We start from the raw sequence: 27,400 nt of genomic DNA, 5'->3' as shown, positions 1-27,400 counted from the left end.
CGAGCGCGGATGGACGCTTTCACGTACATGTGGCAATTATACAAGTTCCAGAAAGCAAACACTCTGATAAACATGAAGAAAAAATTTGTTTTGATCTTTTCGGATCGCGCTGCTTCGCGGCGGCCGATGGTTTCGCTCCTAGCACAAGCCTGACGTACGCGCTGGGAATTTGAAGCTCGCTCTCCGCGCTCTCTTGTGCTCCGTCAGTCGCTCGTCTCACATGCTGTTCCTAGTTAACCTAGCGCTCGGCGCGTAGCTCAAAGTGCGCGCGTGGATGGATGCTTTTGCACGTACATATGTAGTTATTGTTTACGTTCCGCAAAGCAAGCACTCCCAATAAAGTGAAGGCAAAAGTGTTTTTTTTTGTCTTGGGTGGTCCTTTGGACTCCCTACCAAAGCGCAGAACGTTTGCTCTCATTCGGTTGAAAGCGCACGCGTACGTCGGTCGCTCGTCTGCTGCAAACATCAGCGAGCGTGTTATTCGCCATATTCGTCTGTGCCTCGCACTCGCGCATAACTGACCATCACAAGGTCCGTTCTCATAATTGTGTGCGCCACGCGCGTCCCCCAAGCATTCACGCGATGGTCGCGAAGCTTAGGACTTCTGCTTCATGGATAAGCACGAGCAGCCGCTCGAGGTCGTCAGAGATGACGTCGCGCCAACAAATCATGAGCCTGTGTTCCGGGCGAACCTGTCTGACGAAATAGCAATCAACGCCTTGACACGTAGAGCGGGTGCACCAACACAACCTGGATTGTCCAAAAGGTCCAGAAACGGGACGAAAGGTATGTTTTTCAATACGAAACGTTGTAGTACGCGAGGCGGGGTTTGCAACCTGTGTTGTACTTTTTATATTTTTATTCCTGTTATTTCTTGTTTATGCATTTGTATACTTTTTTGCGTGTGTGTCTTACAGTTGAGGCGCGAGCTGTGACACAATGCTCGCGAAGTAAAAGGCAAGACACTACAGAAATCTATATACTATGTGTTAGCTTAAAATCCGTCGCAGGAAACAGACACAAACTGCTCATCTATACCCATCAGTGGATCTCGAAAAGCGACAATTTTTTGCCGCTATTTGGACTCCCAGATCACTATCGCAAAAATAGTGTGCCAAGGAGATAACTTTTTTTTACTTCGTTTTATCACTGCTGCGACTACCGTGACTTCAAGCTCACGCGCAACTACTCATTAGTCAAAGCGAAAAAAATATAGGTATCTGAGTGAGTGTAACACTTTATTAAATGAGAGGCCATGGGGCCCTGGGGGAGCAAGGATGAGGAGAAAAGGGGAAGGTCACAACCGGCACAATGAACACAGTTACAGTCTTTGGGTCCTAATCGCAAAATGAACACCTTAAAGTCAGTCAGTGGCAGCAAAACGCACAGTTCACACTTAAATGTACAGTTCACACTGTAGACATTCACACTGAAAACAGCGCACGCTGCAGACAGGTCACATTGTAGACCGAACGGGGAAGTCGGCCAGGCTGCTACACCAATTTGTAGAGTCCGTTTTCGAGGGCGTACTCGGTAATTGCTTCTAGTGTGGTGGGATCGTCAGGGACCCCACTAACCTGTTCCTGTTCAGTCGCAGGGGTGGGACCTAGAGTTAAAAGCTGGTGGCGATTACGGTCGAATAATGGACAGAGCGAAATTAAGTGGTAACGATTTGGTGTCCCTTCCCGATTACAAGGGGGGGAATCAGCGCCATTTCGATCCTGCTGGAGCTGTCTATTTATAAAGAACGTATCTTATGCAGCAAAATCTGTGTGTGCATGAAGCACAAATTTTTAAAAATAACTAATCGACATTGTCAACAGTGTGAGTGGTAGCACGCATGATTACTGATATCAAACTGCGCCCTGGTGGCTTCAGTGAAGAGACTGTGGTCATTAGCCCTGTACAGAAGACATATATCAAACTCCTCGAGTACTTCAGTAGCTGTACAATCCAACTATTACCAGAGTCTTTCTATGCTTACTGGTCATGAAACTGATCCGTAACTCAATGGGAGAGCTTCATATCCTACGTTTGGCCGCCGCGCGGTGGCGCCACCATCTCACTGAGTTCACTCATTGGGCGGCGTTGCGCTGGCTCGAACGGCGGAGACGCGGCGAGTTGTGTTGGTTTTGTGTGGGAAAAAAATGTAACGTGCATCTCGCGCTGTTGCGATGCGACTTAAGTAGTGTAACGACGATGCCGAACACGTGTTGCGTCCCGGGATTTCATTCCTTGTAGAGCAATTTAACAGAAACTTTTTCCTTTTTCTGTTCGCCGAGCTAAGGGGAGCTGCGTGAGAAATGAAGACGCGCCATTCCAAGTCAAGAAACGCGAGATTTCAGCTTCGATTATAGGTGTGTGACAGTGTGTGGGAATGCACTGTGTGTGAGAATAAAAAAAGGAATGCACCCTTTTGAGACCATCCTGGACCTAGAGTTGTACAAGGCTAACTTAAAGCCGGATTTTTGTCAGGTCAGTCACGTAGTAGCGGTGCTTCATTACCTGTTTGCAAACTTGTATTACCTTGTATTAAACTTGTATTAAAAAAATTGGCCGCGTATTTTGCTCCTTTCGTTGCAAATTCCGTCAAAAGACGATAGTCTTTATCGGCTTTTGCGAAGTAAATACCTCCCTTCGCGTTCCCGCTCACCTCTCATGTTGTTCCTCTTGCGTCGCGCTCCTCCCAAGGTAAAGACGCCAAAGGTTTGCTTAAATCATTTTAAATTTTCCGCATTCCACTGCTACAAACCGGGCGTCTCGATGCGAACACTGCGGTACGGCGAAGACGCGCGTTAATCGAGGCGCCCTACTTAAACGTTTATAGAACCGCGTTCCCCTACTCCACGTGCGTTGCAAGCAGAACGTGGAACCTGTCCAGTGGAACCTTTCGTGACTGTTGCCAGTTGATTGCTTAAAATTCCGCAAGAAACTATAGTGGCGCTGGCGACAGCAGGCGACGGTGAAGTGAATTTTTTTTCTGAAGTTGATGAAGAATTTATTTTGCCAAAGTCAAGCATGTTTAATTTTTTATAAAGAAACACTGCTAATATCACTTGTGTATTGATTTGTTGTCTCATATTTGCGTAATGTCTTGTTCTTCTTCAACAATGTTGACAAGTAGGAACATTACACCGGACATAGACGGGTACATTTAGCTGTGACTATATAAGACTATTGCGCAGGCATTGTTTTGCTTTGGCCGGGTGGCTGAATCGAGTCACAGACCGACAGACGGACAGACATACAGACACACAGACATACAGACAGACCAAAATTTCTGGGTTTAAGTAGCCCAAGAAACACTATCGTTTTAAAAGCTTTGGAACGTCCTTGAGCTGTTACTTTTAATATTTCCGCGAATTATCCCTTACGGTTCGTTTTTATTGTTTTGTAACTACGCGTGGCAGCTTCCGGTTTTCTTATCTGGCGTTTCAACTGGAGCGCCCATTGGCTCTTTTTGTCGTACGTCCCGTCGGGCAATGTTGTTTGATATGGAAAGGGTGTCACCTTGTCGCTAACCTAATTTTTTGTTTCTTCGACATTGTTCTCGATCCTATTTCCAGGGATCTCAAATTAATAACGTTCCGAGAGTGATGCATGCATAACAAATGCCGTGTAACTCACTTTATCGACGTTCATCTGTGCACGTCACACGGCGGACTGCATCTTGGACGTTTGTGTTTCATTCTAGTCTTTTGTAGAGCAGGAGGTCGCTTTAATAAACTTCGTTCAGAAAAGCTCTGCGTCGTTCTTGGCTACGTGCCAATATTCTGTTCCCTTCGTGTGGTGCACATCGCAGCGCAAGGAGGAGGAGGAATATTATTTATTTTCTAAGGGAAAGGGGAGAGGGTAAGGAGTGTGGGTGGTGGCCTCAGTCCAAGCCGCCTGCAGGACCCGCAGCAGTCCTCGCCCGGGAGATCAGGTACTCCTGATCCTCGAGCTGGAAGCTGGTCAGCCTGTGCTCCCACAGCTCCAATGTAGGTGATGGAATTGGGTTGGGATGTTTGACGCACTCCCATACGAGGTGGTAGGTGGTGTTTGGTGTATTGCATGTTGTGCAGTTTTAGGAAAAACAGTTGGTGAAATATGATGTAAAATTGCCATGTTGTAGTAAGTCTGTTTGGATTCGGCGCCAGATTCGAGAGTCTTGTGTATTGAGTGATGGGTGAGGAGGAGGGTAAAGGAGGCGCTCCCGTCCGTGTATGTTATTGGGACTGAGTGGCTGGCCGAGGCGATTGTAGGTGTGTGGTCGGCCTCCCTTGGGAATGCCCGGAGTAATATGTCGCGGGCAGCAGTGTGAGCCGCCTCATTACCGGGGAGGGAGGCATGACCAGGCGTCCAAACAAGAAAATATATTTTTGTACGCTGGACCGCGCCCTTTTGTCTCACTTCGTAATATTGAATTTTTTGTTGCGTGTGATAAAATCAGTTCTATTGTTCTTTTTTCGCTGACTCTTTTTGCAATGACTGCAAAGCGCGGAAATGGAAAGGCACACGGTGCAACATATATCTCTTCGCGTTTCTGCAGCATTTTTAGATGTTCTCAAGCATGTACGAATTCATCGAAACGACAATACTATTGGGCTATCTCTATTAGCGTTCTGTGCATTCCAGAGCAATCAACAGATTCATTAATACCGTAGTCTCAACGGCGCGCACTTGGTTTCTTTCGTGTTTTTATTGTATTATCGATAGGCACACAGCAGTCCGTTACTACGGAGCTACCATATGTGTTGTATTTAAACTTTTGCTTTGAGAAAATAAGCAATAGAGATTAAAAAATCCGCAAACACAACGGCGCAGCGTTTGTGCCAGAGGACGCAGAAGCCGTTGCCGTTCGCGGCCGAAGTCTTACTTGGAAAAATAAACCTTCATTGAAGGCAGGTTATATACACAATGACTAAACTATTCATCGTGACGCATCCCGCCATTACGCGCGCCTCTACTCTGTCGACCCGCATTGTAGTTTTAAGATGCCACCTGGACTATCCAAGCATGATGAAGCAGTACTGCACCGCATGCGGTTGAACGTCGCCTACACGCAATACTACTGCTACAAAATCAACCAGTCCTCCTCGCCTCTGTGCCCACCGTGTGGTGCGCGTGAAGACCTCCAACACCTAATATGTGACTATGTGCGCTTTACTACACAAAGAGTGTATCTCGCAGTGTCCCTGGGCCGGCCGCTGTCCGCAAAACTAGAACTGAGTGACGTATTAGGTCCTTGGAACTCTTCCAAACGTGTCGCTCGTGCAACGAAAGCCTTCTTGGCATACCTAAAAGATACAAATCTTAATGAGACTTTGCAATTAGTTAAAATCATATGTATTCCTCTTCATAATTATAATCATCATCGTCATCGCATTCATCTGGCGTATCAAACCAGGCATCTTAGCTGGGCTGACATCGCCAGTTTTCATTGAAGATTGTTCTTCCTCTATCTCTCTCTCTCCCCTCTCTCTCTCTAACTACTACGAAAAAAAGCACACTTAATCAGCGCGCAGACACCAAAAGCAGCTGGCGTTTGCACGCCAATACCTGGCCAATACGCCGCACGCGCGGCAGCTGGATGCCCTTCGTGCGACGGTGGTGCCTGTAGTGGCGCGCGCGGTCCCTATAAAAAACCAGCACCGAAGTTTCGTGACCAGTAAAGCATTGAAAGACTCTGCTATTACTTAGACCTTGGTCGGTATATATTTCAGATATTGTTTCCCAAAATTGTTATGACAAGCAGTGCAAATTATCGAAAATTCATGACCGAGTGTAAACGTGTACGTTTGAACTGGTGTCTTTCTTGTCAACGTATCACCCTTGCAATAACGATTCACACCTTCCATTGCTGTTAACAAAATGTCAATGTTTTCCTTAGTGGCACTGTTCCAGATAAAGAATTAATGCAATAAACTTAATGCTAACGGAATTCAATGTAATAGTGCTTATGAAAGTGCCAAAATGCAGCAGCTCATGCAGCTGTCATATTTCGCAAGGGTAGGACAGTTTGTAAATGTAGTTATGGGTAATTGGCTACCTTTCTTGTAATCCTTACCTCAAGCACCGAATCTTTTTTTGAGGTGTGTATATAGTGAAAGAGCACCCAACTCATTGTATACCCTTCTGTGCGCGGTAGAATAAGCTTTCAATGAGGGTGTTTGCTTTCTGGAACTTGTGTAATTGCCACATGTACGTGAAAGCGTCCATCCGCGCGCGCGCACTTCGAGCACCGAGCCAAGCGCTTATCGAGGAACACGATCGGAGGTCAGCGTCACTTTGCAGGCGCGCAAGAAGAGCGCGGAGAGATCAGGGGCTCAGGTACAAAAGGATAACTTCTACCACATGTGCGTCAGCTTCCCCAGCGCCGCAGGCCAGCCCCGCCCATGCAGCGAAACCATCGGCCGCCTGCAAAGCAGCCGAAACGAGGGGAGAGGGAAAAAGGAAAGCAAAAATCCACCTCGCATGAAGTCGCGCACATAGGTGTACTGACGTCACGGTACTGTGTCCAAGGAGGTTAAAAAATTGCAATTTTTTAACCTAATTGGCTGCGCCGCTGCGTAGGGGGTGTGGTCGGCCTGGACACCTACGGGATATGGTTTGGGAATACGCGGCCCGGCCCGGACCATGCGCTGGGATCTGGCCACCCCACTTACTTTTCACCCGGCCCCAGGCCGGACTCGGGCCAAAATGAAAATGCTTCGGACGGGCCGGGCCGTCCTAACGGCCTGAGCTGGCCCGGCACCGTGAAGCAATACTTAGGTTTTCTATGATATCACCGAAAATTCATGTTGCTGACATGTTAAAAGCACGGGTCGGGTTTCTTTTTACATTCCACGGGACTTATCGTTGGGCCCTGAGGCACATGTGGACGTTTGGCAAGCCAGTAAGTGTGATAGATCTGCAACTGTATGAGTTCGAAGAACTGAGCAACACATGCGGCTCAGCGACACTCCGTCTAGAGAAGTACACCAAATGACTATTCAGCGTGACTAGTTTCCACCACTAAGTTTAGGAGAAATCAAATTTTCAAGCTGGAACACTTTGAACTGCAAACACTGCTAGAGAAACCTGCGTATGTATCTGTCTTCTGCAGCAGTGCCCTATTCAGAGTTGCATTTCCTTCCCTTAGCCAACAAAAGTGAAGCTGTGAAAGACTGAGGTGACAATTCAACTTTAGTTTGGCTCTTTGTTTAGTCGGGAAAACATCGTGGCGAGTGTGGCTGGTGGTAGGAGGTGGGCTGTGCCCTCGAGCGTCGTGGCCGGCAGACGGATACGAAAGGAATAGTGCAACAGGAAAGTAGAATGGTTTAAATGCGCCAACAGCCGCCTTAACAGTAACACTTATTATGATTGAAACTTCATCGGTAAGCGACATGAGTCGCTTTAGAACGTAGTGAAGCGGCAACGATAAAATGTGCATAATTGCACGCGTGTACTTCATGTCTGGATAAAAAGAAGGAACCGAGTCTGACAGCTCTATATACTCCTGAGAAAGGGAAACGTATACGGACGAAACAACAAAGCAAGTACATACCCTGTTTAAACAAACACGAATCGGCTGGTCCCCAGGCATACAGGTTCCATTTCGGGATAGCAATAGCAAGAGTCAGGTTCAAATGCGCAAGGTGCCATTTTATTTTTAATTGCTTGTTTTATTTAATCAATGGCACAATATGAAATTCTGCACAAAATGTCGGGTGGTTTTACTGCCTTTAGATGACCTCCAGCTATTTTTATTACTTTTCAGTGGTTCGGCCTTTTTGGTTTTGGCTACTTTTCTTGATTATTTTCCAATATTTCCTTGAATTTGTCGGTTGTTGGGGAGTGTTGGGTTCATTTTTTTCATAGGCTGGGTGGTGCGGTCACCGTTATGTCGGTTTCAATTCTTTCGTGTGGAGCTGCGCGAAGGACAGCTGCGGTATGTATTTATGGATGATTATGTTAATTTGGTTTTTTGTGTGTTAACTGTTGTTTTTGCCTGTTATCATTTCCCTTACGATGCATTTTACTGCCTTAGGTAGCTTTCGCTTACAAACGTGCCCCAATCAGGAGCGGGCCCTATTGTATTTGGGTTGGAAACAGCCAGCCGGTACGGGCCAGGCCCGAGACATAAGGTTAAGGTCTCGGGTCGGGCCGGACTGGCCCATCGGCCTTCTTCGTCGGGTCGGGCCGGGCCTACTGCGATAAGCACCGGGACCGGGCTGGGCTCGGGCCCAAATTTCCGGCCTGTGCACAGCTCTACATCGGACAAGTCACACTGGACCATTTGCGGACCTCGTTTAAACCTCCCGCCAGCGCGGCGGACATGTTACAAGTAAGGGTCTGGACCAAACCGCTGCGCCTGAGACTCCCTACCCTCCCTCCACTCTCAACCCGCTCACGCACGAACCGGGCATCGGTTATGCGCGGGTGCTTAAAATTAAAACACACCATCAAAAAAGGTGCCTTGAAAGCCCTTTAGGCTAAAAATGTAATATTGGCAAACGTCCGCGTTTGAAGCGGGAAGTTACTCATCAGTCGTGAGAGTATCGGAGCTACAGGACTCGCTGGAACTTTAGGTGGTCACGAAGGTGTCAGCGGCTCTACGCTATTTTCGCGCGTTTCGCGCTTCCGTTCAGCCCAATGCCTCTTCAATTTCGCTCTTCTTCCAACCTAAGAACACTCATCAGCCCTATCGCGAGTTAAAACGTCGAAACCTAGAGCTTTACTCTATCGGACGAACATGTGGCTTTCTGAGCTCCCCGTCGTAGACATGTTACTGTCGTTGTAACACAGAAATCCCACCCCAAACATCTCCATATAGGTGTACAGTTTACAGGACACATCGAGCCATGACCCGTTCACGTCTAATCTCTCATCGGCACAACGGGTATTTCATCGGTAGCGGCATGAAGACCAGTGTGTGTGTGCACGCCCCCACTGGTGGCAGTAAAGCTGCCACCAGTGATGGGCGCACACTTAGGAGTGAAATAAATTGACAATGGGATGGTTGCTAAAAACTTTATTGTGGTAAAAACATTATTGACTGGCGACAGTGTCGCTCAGCAACCCTTTCTAGCTTTCTAGCTGAATAAAAATTATAGGCTCACGCCGGCGTTGCAACCAGAAAAGTTGATACTAAAGGAATTCATAGTTACTCGGTGAGGTGGAATTTGAGGTTGAAACGGCGGCGACTTTTGATCGGTTTTGCGCCCATTCGGGCCGTGTTGATTCTGTGCAATGATCTGGTAATGGTGTTACGGCTGTTGTCACCCCATTGTGCAACTTTCAAAAAAAAGCATAGGTGACATGAGTAGAGGGGAGTCACAGTTGTAAAGGAAAGGTCGGAGGTGGCTAGGACAAGCAGTGAAGCGGAGTAAAGGGGCTTCACTAGAATGACATGTGGTGGTTGGAAATATGCTTATTCGCAGGAAAAAATGACTAAAGAAGAAAAATATCAATGTTGTCGCCACAGTGTGCGAGAGGCAACACGAGAAGCAGTTGTTTGGGTATATATTGACGAAGCAATGCGTGCTCATTAGGCAGAGCTCTATGTTCAGGAGGCAGTGACAATAGATGCTTGAGCATTATTGAAAACATACCAAGGTATCTTTTTTTTCATTGTTGTTTTCAAAACCAAAAGCGTTATGGTCTTATCCTTCATGCAACGTGAGGGGAGACCTAGAAGCGCGTAGAAATGGTCCCAGAATTAATTTGTGGCGCAGAAACATTTCCCAGCTAGCCAGTGAGCACGCACACCGACAACAATACAGCCTCTCCGCTGAATTGGTCTGAGAAAGGCAAACCGAGCGCCCGCCAGAAAAGGTAAACAGAAGCGTAGAGTTCTCGGACATGGCTGGCGTGGGCAAAATGCTCTAGACCCACGTTGTACACCTTATTTCGCATAGCTTGGGGTAGTCACGCACCAAAGCTAGTTGCGAGTGAATACGATCGAGAGAGTACACGCGGCTAGAATAGGCTGAGGAACTCAAAATTGCACTTTTCCGCACCGTGCCCGGAAGGCAGCGGCTACAGACGAAGTTGTGGAAGGTGTCCGGGAATAGCACCATTCCCGTTCACAAGAAAGTTAACAGCAATTGAATCAAATTTCCAAATACAATTTTGCCTGGGAATCGTAGAATGCTCGATCTAAATTTTACTGGACTAGGTAACACGCTGGATGAGGCGTATAATAAAGTCCAATTACTTGTAATATAGTTAAAAATTGTGGGTGGCATACAGAAGCAACTTCCGTCGTCAAATATGAGCAAATTGCACTCCTTTTGAAATGGTATGGATGCGGTTGTTTTGAAAAGGACTATGGTTAATCAAAACTTACTCCACTGCAAATGTAGTTCTGTATGTGTGTTTTTGGCGGCGCAAGAATGCCTGAAGACCAAAAGCCGTAGTTTTACATACCATAGTTTTAAAGCAAAGCTTGCTAGCTTTACCACCCAACGGTTGTTTCGTGGTGTGGGACAACAAACTCTCAACGCGTCGGAGGCGGCGGCGTCGGGAGGGAGGAAGTGAGGTCGGAGGGTTTCACTCATGGAGCACACTAGCTTTGGCGCGGCGAATTTGCCCAGCGTTCTCTTTGCCCAGACGCCGCCGGCCGCGAACAGGCGGAAGTGCCTGTTCGCGGCCGGCGGCGTCCGTAGTACGGCTTTGTCGGCTGCTTTAGCAACAGTTGTTTTGGGCCTGTTTTGATGCAGCTTCGCGTCCATTGCACTGTGCCTTTCCCCGGCTTGGTTAAGTTGTCCGCCACCTCCTCCAGGGTAACCCGCACCCGACGGCGTTAAGTGGTCGTACGAAAAATATATGTTAAGGATTGGTGTGCATGGCGGGAAAATAAAATATAGAGACCACATACAGACGTCTGGCAGCCAGAGAAACGCTTCCTGTTGCCCACTGCTTGCCACGAATGGGACGCCGTTTTCCAAATTGATGATTACCGATTCGATGGTGTTTTAAGAGGTATTACAAAAGGCGGAAGTAGCAACTGGTTCTGCTAGGTAGCGATTATAAAAGTTCCCCCGCCTTCTCGTATTTCTCAAACTCACTAAACTAACTACAGTAGTATCTCCAAAAACGAAAATCGCTGAATCGAAATTCACGCTTAAACTGAACAGTTGCCAGTAAGTTGGTTGGTTTTGCGCTAAGATAAAGTAAAAACTTTCAGTAATAAGAACTATCATTTCCTCGTGACCGTGTAAACGGAACCTAAAATGAACCTGCTTGTCAGACCCATTGCTGTGAGCATCAGCTATTTCCGGTTCCGAATTTTCGTTTGTTTAGCCTTCTTGGCCTCATCAGCCTTGTCTCGTTCGTAGTAAGCGGTTATAGCGGGACGAATGCAACATCGCAGTTCTTCTAGTAATTAGATCTCGATTTAAGTCGCCAAGGTAATAGGGCTTAGCTTCTGCCGCCTCGTTTGTGCCATCGTGTTGCTAGTTGTGCTTCATTACAGCGCGCTGCGTTCTAAATTCGGTGGCCTATAGGATATGCCTGAATATGAGTTGCCGCATTTGCCGGATTGGGACCGTGAAGGTGCCATTTAGCGGCAGGAGGTAACAGAGTAGTGTGCGTTAAAGAAAATCCCACTAGTCTTTGAAGAGTATGTACACATCGGCAGTAATGTTTCGACTTGCCCTTAGAAGATGGTGTAGAGTATTGTTGCAAAGGTGTGCTATTAGGAAGAGGAGAAGTAGGCTGAGCCGCAAGTTGAATCTCAAGAGACAGCTATCGTAGAATCTGCCGCACTTGAAAGAGCACAGTCAGCTACGCCGGATGTCGGAATTTTTTAAATAACAAATCAGGATCTGAAACATTTACCAAAGATCAAATACTATGTAAAAAACAACCCTGAAGATGCTGTTGCAAGGACTAAAATAAATATGCATTTTTACCCCACAGCCACTAATTGTTGCCAAAAAACTCTCCCACCTCCCCTCGCGGGAACCCCTCTGTTGATGCGACGCATAGGGGATTCACTTTGCAGCGTTGGACAGCGGAGGAACGGCGCTGGAACGATGGAGCGGAGCGGCGCAGGCACCGCGTTTTATAGCGCGCATAACAGTGAGGGGACGCGCCTGCGCTAGTGCGTCTGCCGCGGCTATGACGCATAACAATCCAGCACAATCTACTTTAATCCAATCCAATCCAATCCAAATCCAAGCCAAGCCAAGCCAAGCCAAGCTAAGTTATTCGAAGCCAATCCAATGCCCCTCGCGAGAGAGTGTTCGCTACCGGAGGGGAGAGAGCCGCAGCTCACGCGGAGAGCGCAGCTCACGCGGCGAGGACAATGGGGGAGGGGCGGACGCCGACAACAACGCCAACGCCAGATGTAGGGACAAGGCGAGTGAATGAGATGCAGTCGCATCTAATAACTTTGTGAATGCTGTGTCTAATCATCGTGTAGTTTTCGGCTTTCTGAAAATCTATAGGCTAAATTCAACTTCTATTGATTAGGGCCCCATGAATTTGTATAAGAGTGTGCACGCACATAAATTTGCACTATTGTATATCTCTCTCGGTAACCGGAACTTCTGTTAAATGAAAATAATTTGTGTGGCCCTTAGATGTTCCGTTTACCGAGTCTGCTGTAGTATAAACTGGTTTCAATGGGGACCACTAAGCTCACAAGCCCAACTGTTTCGGTGTTTGCGCTGGTGTCGTGCGGTGGTGCAGCCCCACGCTAGCACATCCGGGTCGCTAGGTTGTGGTGTCTCACGCTTCGAAAGTCGCTCCTCTCCATTTTCTTTCTCCCGAATCACGGCCGGGTTACAGCGGCTGCGTGGGCCACACTAGCCCGGCCGTGGCAGAGGCTGCTGCTGCGGTCGGAACAACGCCCCCACGAATTCCAGGCAACGCCTGGCGGAATCTCTGGTTTCGCTTTTTGTAGAGTTACGTGTGTGAATTCAGGAGACATCGCATGGGCAATTGTTGTGGGTGTCGTCCATGCAACCACGAAGGAGAGGAGGTGATGGCACCGCCGGTACGAGAAGACTCTTTGTTCGAGTACGGGGCGCGCCTGCAGGGCTCGACTAACGATGCTCGCCCGTTACACATTTCATGGTCGCTCTTCTGAAGACGCCTCTGCCGTTTCACCCGAAACGCCCGGGCTGCGACGGCTCAGGAAGTCGGGTGCCCGGACACGCCTGCTCGTTTTCCCCACAGCCACCTAGTGGTTAAGGGGCATGGTTACGCAGGGTTGATAAACCGCTCTATTCAATGCGGATTGACACCTGGCGCGAGCCGATACCGACGAACGCGCTAATTGCGCCGAGGTCCGTGCGTGGGTGCGACGGGTCCATGCTTGCGATCGCCGGGTACACAGGCTGATTATAACACTACCCTTGCGACATGGTGTCCCGGTACACACGCGAAATCTCACGTTGCTTCTATGTTAGCCATAGCATGGCGCTTGCCACTCCTTTCATCATCTTCATCAGCATGACAAATTTTGTTTGCAGCGATTTTAAACGTTTTTGTAGCGACTGGCTCCATATTAACCACTGCTAGTATTCGTTAAGTTAGCGCGTTTTGCCAATCTATTTTTTGGTACACGTGCAAAAAACCCTGACTGATAAGCCTAGCGAGTTCGTTACATAAGGTTACGCCTTCCTTATATAAACGTTGGAAACGCGAGGGCTTCAATGGGGCTAGGAATGGGGAATTGAAAAACTTCTTTAAAAATAGGAATTCGTAAATGCAAGTTTCTTACATCCAGGTTTAACTTAAGTTAGTTTTGTAAGTTTGAGAATTGCGAGAAAGCTGAGGGAACCTTTATATTAGCTATTTTTTAGAGCCAGTTGCTACTTTCGCCATTTTTAATACCTCTATAAAATACGAGGAGAGACCAAGGACCGAGACGTCCCGGTGAAGCGGTGGTGTTCTATTTTTCAAGATGGCGAACTGACGAAGACGAAGCAGCTCGAGCGTCAGCTGCTCCCGCGTGATGGCCGCCACCGATGAGATCATCATCGGTGCAGCGAGGATTGCCCATAAAGTTTGTACACCTCGTAAAACACAACCGAATTGGTAATCACCAATTTGGAAAACGGCGTCCCATTCGTGGCAAGCAGTGGCAAAAGGAAGCGTTTCTCTAGAGGTCAGAGTTGTGTAAGTGGTCTGTACATTTACTTTTCCCGCCCTGCAGACCAGTCATTCACGTGTGTTTGCCGTACGAACCACTTAATTCCGTCGGGTGTGGGTTACCCTGGAAGTGCTGTCGAACAAGTCATTCAAGCCGTGCGAAGGCACCGTGCAATGTACACAAAGCTGCACAAAAACGGGACCAAAACAACTGTCGGTAAAGCAGATGAGAAAGCAGTACCGTTTATGCCGCCGCTGGTGAGCAGGCACTACCGCGCGAGGAACGCTGGTAAAATTTTCCACGCCATTTGTAGTGTGCTCCATGAGTCAAACCCTCCACCCCCTCCCTAAACCGCCCCCGCCTGCGACGCGTTGGGAGTTTGTTGTCCCACACGCTAAGAAAGCACCGTTGACTGGTAAGGGTAGAAAGCTTTGCTTTAAACTTTGAGCCGGTTTTACTCAACATCGTTTGTTTGGAGGTATCCGGTTGGTCATTTCAGTTGTTCCTAGGGTTACGTGTTTTCTAACGATGTTCCAAGTTCACCTCATACTGTGCACAATTTGGTTACGCCGCCAAAAATAAAATACGCTATTCTATCTATCCTCTGCAACAATGTTTCTGTGCGATTTATATTCTCTTTGCCCAACTAAGTGCCATAACACCAATCTTTTTTTTGCCCGCCACATAGAGATGAGAATTTAGCGTTATAACTGCACGAACAAATCTCCAACCTGGGGGCAGCTCAACCACCGGTTCGGTGGGACCTTCTGTTTCCTGAATCCAAGCCGGTGTCGTTGTGGTTGTCACCGTTGTTTGGTTCTTCCCAGGTCGAACAGTTTTGACAGGTGGTTGGCGATTGGCAGGCGTTGGAAGTTTCTTACCAGTATCGACTTCCGCTTCAAGCTCTGTGTCTTCATCATATGTAAGGCCACCTGTACGGAAAAATTATTTCAAGGGTAAAGTTCGCGTAAAGGGTAAAGTACTTAAGGGTAAAGGGTAAAGTACTTAAGAACAAAGCATTCGGAAATGTTTACACTGAGCATGAGCAAAGAGATAAAACAGTTGACAGCGTATTATTTCCATATACGCTGCCATGACAGCAATACTTGTACGCACACGAGTGACATATTTCTCGCTTAACGGAACTGTCTTGATTTAGAATGGAAATCTCCTCACACCTTTACGAGGCAAATACACCTCTGTTAAAAGGAGGAAAATAACGAAGCCAGAGCAATAGTTGGAAACATACTGTTGCAATAATACCACACCATGCCTAGCAAACAGTTACCATCCTTGCGCTGCTGGTTCAAACGATGTATAGCCACCTATCCCCAACCCAAGCCTTCCTCAGTTACCAGAACTCTATGTGAATACAAACTGGCCCAACTAATCTATTAAGGCACATCTCCACACTAAGCTAGGAGTACGGGCGTGTTTCTGTGATACTGGAGCGCTAGCGCAAAGAGGTCAACTACGCAGTGAGGGAACGAGATGGTGCAGTGGCACTGTTGCTCAGCTATCAGGTACGCTGACTGCTTACGTTCGAACTTGTGCTAGGTGGTTTGGTTTTGTCTGACCAGAAACCGTGCATTGGTGAAAAAGTAGCAAATCAGAAAGAAAAGCTCTGAACAGCAGCGATAAGCACTCGCTTACTGCTCCAGACAATATAAACATCAAGCGAGGCTGACTTCATATTATTGCCATGAAGCGGACATACACAAACGCCACAATATGCCCGACCCGCACGTGCGCCCGCCCAGTCATTGGCCTGGCCAATAGCGCATCCTGGTAGATGATTTCATCTTTCGGAAGGGCTACAGATGGAGTATGTGATGATATCGGCGGGTACCCAGGATTACCGTGCTGTTGCGAGATCTTCGAGTGAGACAGACAGGCTGGTACGCGTCAAATGGTTTATATGACACCAAAATCATGGAGGAGGAAAACACAACAGTCTCGCAGTTCTGGCGGAAGTACCCGGACTTCACGGGTGACGGCAGCGGTGACCGAGGTCTGGCAGCAAACTGCAGGGGAACAGCAGCAGCCGGTGACAGCGACGGTGCTTCATTCGCACCCGACGTTCAGACACGGAGAACTTTGCCGATAGCCCATTTGTGCAGGCTGTACCTGGTGATTGGCAGTGGCGTCGGCCTTGTACACTGGAAGTCCAACCGACTGCCGCAGTGGCTTCGTCCCTCGAACTAGGCGTCCGATGGGGAGCGCAATTTCACGACCAATCTTTTCTTTATCCTCCTCAGTGCCTCTTTCTCTATGCGCTATGTGGTGTCTCGCACATACCCCCACGTGGGCGATTGTTCATGTGCGGTCATCCCATTATAGAGTATTCACCCCTTGCGGAACGCGTTTATCTATCACGCACGCTTCGAAGACTTTGTTTAAGCGTGTCACAATATCAATTTGGCACCATCGCGTTTTGTAAACGCGGGGAGAAGTTTCAGGCTTTTCACTGCATGGCCAAATTGCATTTTTTTAAGTCAGATAGATTACACAAGCTTCTTTAAGCGCGTATTTGGGCAAAATGCCGGTTGCCAAACAAATGTGCCGAAAGCTTGAAGGGGGCACTTCAAATACGGCGCTATCGCAGCTTGGTACTAATAGATTAGTGTGCTTTATTGTGCACTGCGCCTTGAGCTTTTATGCCCATTCGCCGTTTTACGCAATCTTGAGGGTTTCTGTATACACCAAAAGACGGTCACCACGCGTGCTTTTCAGCCATATTTTTAGTCCTGCGGGAAACGTCATTTATATAAGTAATGGCACTCCGGGGCACCTCCCACATATTTGACGGCGCAAGGGTTATACCGTCGACACTCCGTCGCAAAGGAGGCCCACTAAAAACGTAGCACCCGCCATGTGATTGTGCAAGTCGAATTTCAGGTTGATGCTACCCTACGAGGCATGTAAAGTGTGGCAGCGTCTGCCAGTGAGTACAAACCCGGAGTGGAGTCGGTGATGGCTCAAATAACCACCCAATATAAGGCTGCAACACGCAGAAAAAAGAAAGGAAAACAGAAACTGGCGTCGACAAATAGGGCTTCATAAGTTCGCAAAGCCAAACTCATCAGCCTCCAATTGTTTCTTTGATATGCGCACCCACGTATATGGGTGCGCATATCGGGCAGCCCTTTCAGAGAAAGGCGCTTTTCTACCACATATGGGTTGGTTTTTACAGCCATTAGTTGCAAACTTGGCCATCAATGACCCATTTACGGTTGCGTTTTATTGCGAAGCAGTCTATGTGTAACAACCCAGTTTTACTCGACGTCGCTGCGGCGCTCCTCCTCGCCACCACCGACACCGCTTTGACAAATGAAAGCCCCCACGTGATGCCTCTGTCCCAAGCCGCGCAATCCTGTGATTACAACGGTAGCGCCCATTACGACGGAACGGAAACCAGCAGAAAAGGACGCAAAGCACAAGGAGAGACGAGACTACACAACCCTGGACTAGCAACTGATATTTAATAGAAGAAGCCGACCCAGTCTGTGAACAACCAAGTCACCGCATGCGCCACCATGTGCAGCCATGGTGGCGGCCACCATGGCGACGAACAAGGAGAGCTGCAAAGGACTGCAGGTATTTCAGAGAACACAGCCTTACGTTGCTGACGTCGGACAAAGAATGAGGGTTTCTTGTTGTGCCGAACGAGGCATTCGGTGAAAAAGCATCGCAAGCCATTCAAAACATTTTAAACCACGGGTATGTTACCAAAGGAGGCAGAATCGCCTGCTGTCAAAAGGCTGAACGAGTTGAATATGAAAAATCTGGCAAAAGCAGTAAAGAAAAGTAAAGGCCGAGAACGGAAAGTCTCTTTCGCTGCCAACACATACAAGGTGATCTGCCCACTCCGAGCGATAGTGACTGAATATGAATCATGGCAGAAGATTCTCGAAGGGTTTCTGCGGCTCTAGCTCAACTTGCTAGAGCTACATGACCCATTCGTAACGAGAGTGTGAAGCTTGGCGAGTCGGTAGGAATCCATTATTAAAAACAGCTCAAAGGACGGGACACGAGTGAAAACAGACATGGGCGGGCGCTGTGCATCCCTGTTTGTTTTTACTCGTGTCCCGTCGTTTGCGCTGTTTTTAATAACGGACCCATTCGAAACCCGTAGCTCCAAGGACGTGACCACAGTGTTACAAAAAGGACTGCCTGGTGCTACTAGTGCTATGTCAAATGAAATGGAAGGCCTGTTCTACTCTGTGCTCCACGGCGAATATTTCTGTGTCATTTGTCAACTTATATATAATACTCGTGCACTTCGTTAGGTGGGGAACCAAAGAATCGGGCAAGAGAAAGGCACTATCGCTTTGTCTGGATCCGGCATGAGCGTATATTTGTCAGGAAAAAAGAAAAAGTTTCTGCATTTCATATTTATAATCTAGAAGCATTACACAAAATCATCTAAACATGTCGGAAAGCTATATTTTATTCAGTGATTGGTCGAAAGGTAAAAATGAATGGGCAACCGGAAAATCGGGACCAATCCAGCTGTTGCACGTCAATGTTAGAAGCTTGCACAAGCATTTTAGTACATTACAAGTGCTCATTTTGAAATATTTAATGGAGTTAGATACAATATTCCTAACTAAAATTAATATTGTCACGAAGACAAGGACGAAGCAGTTGTCTTGAATGAGAAATCCGTTCATTGGAGCGAACTTGTGCTCCCCTAACAACTCAAAAGAATACAGTGGCGGCGAAGCAGCGGTCAACAAAGTGACTTGCACAGGCGAGTGTCGTCGAATCGAATGCCCCGGAGTCCGCACTGCAGGCTTTTTATCTTTCGCCGCGCGTGGTTCTCGAAACGTCGATTCGCATCGAGAACATAGTAGATCCAAGAAGATTATTCTGGGCTGTTCAGGTTAGATCGGAATGCTCTCCCTACCACAACAGATAACACATGCGGCACAGAAAGAAAGAATGGAACACGCGCTTCCCTTGGCGCAGAGATAACGCAGACCGGTGCAGCCGGGCGGAAAAAGCAAAACACAAATAAACAAACCCAATGGACGGGGGCGCGGGACAGGCAGTCGGCGTCGGAGTGTTTCCTGCCGGATTTATAAACGACTGTAACGTCGAACTCCTGCAGGCGCAAGCTCCATCGCCCAAGACGGCCAGAGGGGTCCTTCAAATTGGCGAGCCAACACAGCGCATGGTGGTCTGTTACAACCTTGAATGGCCTTCCATACACGTATGGGCGAAATTTTGAAATCGCTCATATAATAGCCAGGCACTCTTTCTCAGAGGCAGAATAGTTTTTCTCCTCCTTCGACAGACCACGGCTGGCAGAGGCGATTACCCTTTCGCAGCCACTTTGCTTTTGGACAAGGACGGCACCCAAGCCTATATCACTTGCGTCCGTGTGCATTTCCGTTTCGGCATTTTCGTCGAAATGAGCGAGCACGGGCGGGCTTTGCAGGCGTTTTTGCAGCTCGCAGAATGCTTTTTCTTGGTCGTTTTCCCAGCTGAAAGGGGTGCTGTCTTTCGTCAAGCGCGTGAGTGGCTCTGCAATGCGTGCGAAGTTTGCGACGAAGCGCCGGTAGTATGCGAAGCCCGAGAAATCTTCGCACGCCCTTCTTGTCTTTCGGCCTAGGGAAGTTCGCGATAGCTGAAGTTTTTGCCGCGCCGTTGACGACGTGGCCCAAGAACTTGAGTTCCTCGTATGCAAAACGGCACTTTTCAGGCTTCAGTGTCAACCCCGACGTACGAATGGCCTCGAGTACAGACTCCAACCTCGCAAGGTGTTCGTCGAAAGTCCGGGCGAATACCACTACGTCGTCGAGGTATACAAGGCAGGTATGCCACTTAAGGCCACCTAGCACAGTGTCCATGACTCTTTGAAACGTCGCTGGTGCTGTGCACAGCCCAAACGGCATCACCTTGAACTCGTATAGGCCGTCTGGTGTTATAAATGCAGTCTTCTCTCGGTCTCTCTCATCCACTTCAATTTGCCAGTAGCCGGTCTTCAGGTCCATCGATGAGAAGTACTTCGCGTGGCAGAGGTGCTCGAGGGCGTCGTCGATTCGGGGGAGGGGGTACACGTCCTTTTTCGTGATTTTGTTCAGTCGCCGGTAGTCAACACAAAACCTTAATGTGCCGTCTTTTTTCTTTACGAGTACGACGGGCGCAGCCTAGGGGCTTTTCGATGGCTGTATAATGTCGTCGCTGAGCATGTCGTCTACTTCAGTCCGGATGGCTTCCCGTTCGTGTGAAGAGACGCGGTACGGTGACTGTCGGGTAGGTCGGGCTCCATCTTCGGTTATTATTCGGTGCTTCGCTAGAGGGGTCTGACGTAGTTTTGCGCTCGACGAAAAACATTCGCTATAGCGACGCAGCAAAGCCAATAATTTGTTCTGTTGTCCTTGCGGTAGCGCCGGATTCACGTCGAAGGGCTGCGGGAGCTTGAAGGTTTCTACGGGGGTGCGTTCAAAGTCGGCGACCGCGATCACGTCACTTGCTTCTTGCGTTTCTTCAAGGAATGCAATTGCCGCGCCCTTGTTCAAATGCTGGTACTCCTCGGTGAAATTAGTAACCAAAATGTGGGATTGGTGTTCCTTGAAGCGCGCAATGCCTCTTGCGACAGACACACCGCGGTCGAGAAGCAACCTTTGGTCACTCTCCACGATAGCGTCAACGTCAGGAGCAGCACCTTCACAGTAGACAGTGATCATCAAACTTGCGCGGGGTGGCAGGGTGACATGATCATCGGCTATCCTTACAGCTGCACGGTGTTCGGGGTTCGGTTCCGGCGTCATGTAGTGATCGGAGGAAAAAGTTATCGACTTGGTCTGCAGATCAATTATTGCGCCGTTGTCCGTCAAAAAGTCCATTCCGAGAATTACGTCGCGGGAGCACTTAGGCAAGATGACGAACGCGGCAGGGTACGTCGTGCCGTCTATGGTGACGCGCGATGTGCACGTTCCACTTGGCGTCACGAGGTGGCCTCCTGCTGCGCGTATATGCGGACCGTCCCATCTGGTCATAACTTTCTTCAGTTTAGACGCAAATGGTCCGCTCATTACCGAATAGTCAGCTGCCGTGTCTACGAGGGCGACTACGTCAAAGCCGTCGATGGACACCTTGACGTCAGATGCAGTCTTCCTCGAGTTCCGGGTTCGTCGGGGCGTCGTATCTCTGCTTGTACGTGTTGACGGTCGGGCACTGTGCATCGTCGTTGTCGTCGTCTTCTCAACGGACGTCTCGGTCAGGTCGGGTACGCGTCGCGCCGTGTAGCTGTCGTCGTGTTCAGGAGTCTCGTCAGGGCTGGGTCGGGTCGTCGGGACGAGGGCATGTCGTGAATCACTGTCTTCGGTGCGTCCTTGCGTCGTTGGAGGGTTTCCAGTATTTCGCCGTAGAGCAACTTCACCTCCAGAAGTTGCTGCTTTTAGTTTCCCCCGCGTGGGCTGGGGGACCTTCCACGTGCGAAATCAGCATTGCTACGGCGGTTAGGCGACTGGTATGGGTAGGGCGATGGCGATCGGTATGAGCGGGCTGGTCCTCGGTTGGTGTTGGACAGGTATTCGTCGATCTCAGTAGGGCGCTGGCCGGGTCGGGGGCGTGGGGCGTCGACGGAGAAACCACGCATTCCGAGTCTCCTGTACGGGCAGCGACGATAGATGTGATCGGCCTCCCCGCAATGGTAGCACAGCGGACGATGATCTGGCGTTCGCCAAACGTCAGTCTTCCTCGGCGTCTGGGTTTGGGCTGTGTACGGCGGTACGGTCGACGGCGGCGAGAGTGGGGACGGCGACGAGAGTGGACGGCGGCACGGTGGAGCTTCTTGTAGACGGGTTGGAGCAGGGCGGGGTCGACGAACAGCCGCAGAATAGGTCATTGCCTGTGTCTCCCGGGGTGCCTCGGATGGCATAGAAGTGCCCAAAGCGTGTTGAACCTCTTCGCGGATGACGTCAGTCAGGGAAGCCACTTGAGTTTGCGGCGTCGTCGGAAAAAGCTTCCGAAGCTCCTCCCTGACCACTGCTCGGATGGTCTCACGCAGTGTGTCGGAGCTTGTAGCCCCGGCACCGATCGTCTCAAAAACCATTACGTTGACCGGGCGATCGTACTGCCTCGTTCGAGCTTCCAGCGTCTTCTCCATCGCGGCCGCCTTAGACGCGAATTCGGCTACCGTCTTGGGAGGATTGCGGACAAGGCAAGCAAAAAGCTCCTGCTTTACCCCTCGCATGAGAAACCTTAGTTTCTTTTCTTCTGTCATCTCCGGATCCGCACGTCGAAACAACCTCTTCATCTCCTCAACAAAGATCACTACCCCTTCGTTGGGGTGCTGCGTTCGAGTTTCGAGTAAAAGTGCTGCGCGTTCTTTCCTGACCACGGTAGTGAAGGTCTTAGTGAACTCGCTTTTGAACTGAGCGCAGTTTGTCAAGGAGCTCTCGTGGTTCTCGAACCAAGTGCGAGCCGAATCTTCCAAGTAAAAGAAAACGTGCCGGAACGTTTCTGCGTCGTCCCACCTGTTGAATTTCCGGACGCGCTCCAGTTTTTCCAACCATTCTTCTGGGTCTTCTGCGGGGGCTCCTCGGAATGATGGCGGTTCCCGTGGCTGCTGCAGAACGACAGGAGGATTGGCTTGGTTGAGCATGGTGCTGGTTGCGACGTCTTTCTTCTTCGTCTTCTCCGGTAGTAGACCGAACTCGGGTGGTAAATCTTGCACGCGGAGGCTGGCTCTTGTTGGACTGGCTTGGCGGCTTCTAGAGGTTGTAGTGGGCATGAAGGGTGCGTACCCAGCATCTCCACCAGATGTCACGAAGACAAGGACGAAGCAGTTGTCTTGAATGAGAAATACGTTTATTGCAGCGAACTTTTGCTCCCCTAGCAACTCAAAAGAATACAGAGGCGGCGAAGCAGCGGTCAACAAAGTGACTTGCACAGGCGAGTGTCGTCGAACCGAATGCCCCGGCGTCCGCACTGCAGGCTTTTTATCTTTCGGCGTGCGTGGTTCTCGAAACGTCGATTCGCATCGAGAACATAGTAGATCCAAGAAGATTATTCTGGGCTGTTCACGTTAAATCGGAATGCTCTCCCTATCACAACAGATAACACCTGCGGCTCAGAAAGAAAGAATGGAACACGCGCTTCCCTTGGCGCAGAGATAACGCAGACCGGCGCAGCTGGGCGGTAAAAGCAAAACATAAATAAACAAACCCAATGTATGGTTCGCGGCAATATAAACTGAGGACTCCTGTTCTCAGTTTCAAATAAAAGATTTCCAAAATTTTGCAGTATGCCGCAGAGATAGAAGAGGTGGAGGTATCCTCGTGTATGTCAGGAATGATTGGTTATGTGACCATATTGATGTGGTTTTCAGTGAGGCCGAGATTTTGGGAACACTGATGACAAAGGCTAACGAAGAATATCTGGTCTGTGGTGTATACAGGCCCCCAAACAAAAATATCCCCGTTTTTTAGATGAACTGTCATAATTTCTAGGAAGTATGGCGCTTCTAAACAAATTATACCGGCCGGTAATTGTAATATAGTCGTAAAAGCTACAAATAAACCAGCAACAGTAAACTATCTAACCCTGTTGGCAAGTTATGGAATGGAAAACCATATAGATGGATACACAATAGAGGAACTACTTGGGAATAAGCTCACCCGAACATCCATTAATCATATCTCGACAACTATGGCCAATAGAGATTTGCTAGGCAGCATTGTCAAAGAAAAAGTGGCTGATCACTGTTTTGTAACCTTAACAGTGCTAGGTGAACTAGTCTCAAGTGTACAACCGATGACTGAGAATACCACTTTAATCAGTAACGTTGAAGTTGATAAGCAAATAAGTTCATTTGATTGGGATTCGCCCATCACTCGCCACCATACAGAAGCTTACGACCTAGCCGTTCAGAAGTTTGAGGAAATATACAAAAAAGCGAAAAAAAAGTGAATTTAAGGCCAAGAAATCCTAGCACCCCGTGGATAGATCAGGAAATAATAAAACTTTGTTATCTAAAAAGTAAACTACAACGAAAATGTCAGAACAATCCTCATGATGTCGCTCCAAGACTAGAATTTAGAGAGCGGAGAAATAAAATTACCGCAAAAATTAGGCGGGCAAAAAAGTACTACCAACTAAGCAGGTTTTCCGTATGTCGTAAAAATGCGCGAAAAACCTAGGATTTGGTAAAAAATATTATTGGCAAGCCACCAAAAAGAAATATTGATAAAACACTTCAGGCTGCATTTCCAAGTACAAGTTCGGTGATTCTGGCCCATAACTTTAATGAGCATTTTGTTGAATCTGCAAACAATCTGACAAGAAATAACATATTGAGGAATGTGTTTAAATAAACCAAATTTTCTGTTAACTCCGCATACATGCCAACAGTCAATGAATATGATTTATGGAGAATTTTCCATTCGATGTCGATTACGAAGTCTCCAGGAAGAGACAAAATTAGGATCAGAGATTTGATACACAATTTCAACAGCATCAAAACTCTTCTGCTGTACATTATCAATCAAATATTATTGACATGTCAAATTCCTAAGGAACTGAAAAGCAGCGTAAGCAGGCGTTTATACATAAAAGGCCCTAGAGGCAGCTATAGTAATTATAGGCCAATCGCCCTACTAAACTCGTTGCCCTGTATTCTGGAAAAAATAATACACGTAAGCGTGACGTCATTTTGTACGAAATATAATTTATTCAGTAATGCTCAGTATGGATTTTGTAGCGGTCTGAGCACCATGAGCTTGCTGGAAGAATTCAATGACTTTATTTGCAGGGAAATTGATAAAAACAACAATGTCCTCACACTGTTTGTTGATCTGGAAAAGGCTTTTGACACCATTGACCATTCGGTGCTTCTTCAAAAGTTAGACAATTTTGGTTTCAGAGGTCCATACCTCACATTTTTCCCAAAATATTTTTCCGACCGTTTGCAATATGTGAAAGTGAGTGACGGTTTCCAAACCATTGAGAGTGAAATACGGAGTGCCCCAACGCTCAGTTCTGGGGCGTTGTTGTTTAACCTCTACAATAATTATATAATCAGTGTCACGCTTAAATCGGCAATGTATTTATATGCGGACGATACTGCTCTTGCTTTGCCATGCTCAGAGTATAACGAAGGTGCACGCATTTTTCAAAACGACATTATTTCTTTGCTAGATTGGTACGCCGGCCACACAATTTTTATAAACAACTCTAAAACCACTTTTTTATGTTTTCACAGTCCTCACAAAACAATCACGGCATCACATCCCGTTTACCTACACAATAGCAAATGCCGATTCTGCTCTTGCCCTCCTCTTAAACTTATAAGTAGTATGAAATATCTTTGTTTACCCTTTGATGATACATTATCCTGGTGCTCCCATATTGAGTATTTTGCTAAACTTTTAAGGCTGGTTGGTGTTTACTTGTACACCTTGAGGTAGAGTTCTCACATCTCTGTTAGAAAGATGGTTTATAAAAGTTTAGGGGAATCTATATTAAGATACGAAATACCCATTTACGGTCAATCGTCTGCATACAAATTAAAGGCTATTAACAAAGTCATTCGTAAAATTGCTTTTATTCTCACCTACGGAACGTCCCAACATGGGGAAGACATTTCAGCCGTTATGAAGCCTTTTACATTGCTTCCCGTGCAAGATCAATTTATGTTCGATGCACTGGTTAAAAATACTTATCTCTCAATTTTAAAACACCAAAAAAAAACCACGCCCTCTAAGACACGTTGATAGATTTAATGTCCCGAGAATATATAAGAACTACGGCAAAAGAGCTCCAGATTACTACGCCCCACTTTTCTTCAATAGAATACACACAGATGATAGCCTCCCGTCATTTCCGGACATAAAAAAATACCCAAGAGAATGTGTGACTAGCTTGAAAGTAGGATGACGGTACGGCCTTTAGTTCTAAAATTGATTCCTCCTTTCAATATCAGTAATTTGTTATCTCCTGTATAACATCAGATTGAAGTTTACTATTGACTGTGTGTTCTCTGAAAGAAAGAACACTTCCCTTTCTAGTCTGTATTTGCATGCGTATGTTCTAGGTGGTGTTTTTTGTCTTCTGGTTCTACGGTGTTGTACTTGTATGCTTATCAGGTAGGTTGTATTTCTTGTCAGTAGATTATCTGGCTTTTGGCTTAACAGCTTTCAACCGAGACTGCCAAGCCTAGCACACAAGCCTCAGGGCTTATGCTGGCTGGATATGCACATGTATGTTTTTATTTGAACGAATAAACTTCTTATCTTATCTTTAAAAACACGGGCGTGGTGAAATTTCAGAATTAGTGTGGTTTCAGTATCGTAGCATTTCTCGAGCTGGTGGCATTGTATCTCTCTTCACCAGTAGTTCAGTTTCGAGACCACACCTAAATTAAAAAGAAAGGTATCTGCATTGGTTCTGCTGTGCCTCCTGTACTGTGCAAGATTTTTCAGTCGAAGTTTGATTAAAAAAACTCCGAGAGGTCACCGCTGATGATGATAAAGTGCTGCGCATGTTTCGCTACGTTGATGATGTTTTATTTTTTTTAAAGCTTTTACCTGCTGATTACCCGGAACAGATGGCTGAAGAGAAACATATTTTAAGTCGTGCTCAGGTTTTTTTTTTAATTTTACCTTTAAACTGGCTGAGAACAAAACCTCAAGGTTTTTAGATTTAACACTAACTTTTAAAGATGACGGCCATGTTTGGTGGAGTTACTTTCCTAGAACCAGGAAGGCGTTGCTCCTGTTCGAGTCAACCAACTCGAAATTAGGAAAAAGAGGCATAGCCACACTATATTTCCGCAGCGCGTTAGAGGAAAGTTGCGTCCACGGAGTACAGGAAAGCCTTGAACGCCATGCGCAAAGGCTAGCTGTAGCGGGTTTTCTGACTGCAGCGCCAGCAGCTATCGCTGAGTCCCTACGCGTAAGGCTTAAAAGGCCAATTCCAAGGTCACAGGGGCCAGACGAACACAAGAAAAAAGGAAAGGTTGAGGTGCTGCCGTATATACATAAGGTGTCGCACAACCAACAAAATTGCTTCGCAGCTCGGGGTTCAAGTGGCCTTTCCCGCCCCGTGTAAACTCTCGAGACTGTGTGCGCGCATTGGAAATGTGAGAAACGAGAAACCCGCCTGTAAGAAAAACCTTGTCAAGAAATTTATTACGTGGGAGCGCAGTGTCAGGTATGAAATTCCACTGAGGAGTGGGCGGGTTTACTTCGGTCAAACCGGCCCCTGGGTCAATGATCGGCTGAGGGAGCATTGCGCGTTAGTTCTCAATGAGCTGGCCACTTTGCGTTTCACGGTCGACAGCGCAAGTGCCAACAATTGTTTGATAGTGTGACAACCCTT

The 27,400-nt window shown here is 47.7% G+C and overlaps 1 long non-coding RNA gene across 1 annotated transcript in view; it reads right to left on the bottom strand.

Moving 5' to 3' along the window:
* LOC144157698 (uncharacterized) overlaps positions 1–27,400 on the bottom strand; it is a 57,568-nt gene that overhangs the window by 6,678 nt on the left and 23,490 nt on the right. The window contains exon 2 of the long non-coding RNA XR_013319830.1: positions 14,800–15,000. This is a non-coding gene — a long non-coding RNA (uncharacterized LOC144157698). The remainder of the gene's footprint in view (positions 1–14,799; positions 15,001–27,400) is intronic.

This window comes from Haemaphysalis longicornis, unplaced genomic scaffold (genome assembly GCF_048455015.1).
Source record: "Haemaphysalis longicornis isolate Haplotype H1 unplaced genomic scaffold, Haemaphysalis longicornis Haplotype H1 scaffold_10, whole genome shotgun sequence".
NCBI lineage: Eukaryota > Metazoa > Arthropoda > Arachnida > Ixodida > Ixodidae > Haemaphysalis > Haemaphysalis longicornis.
Note: the sequence above shows the minus strand (reverse complement) of the source record. Positions and strands in the feature narration are given on the sequence as shown.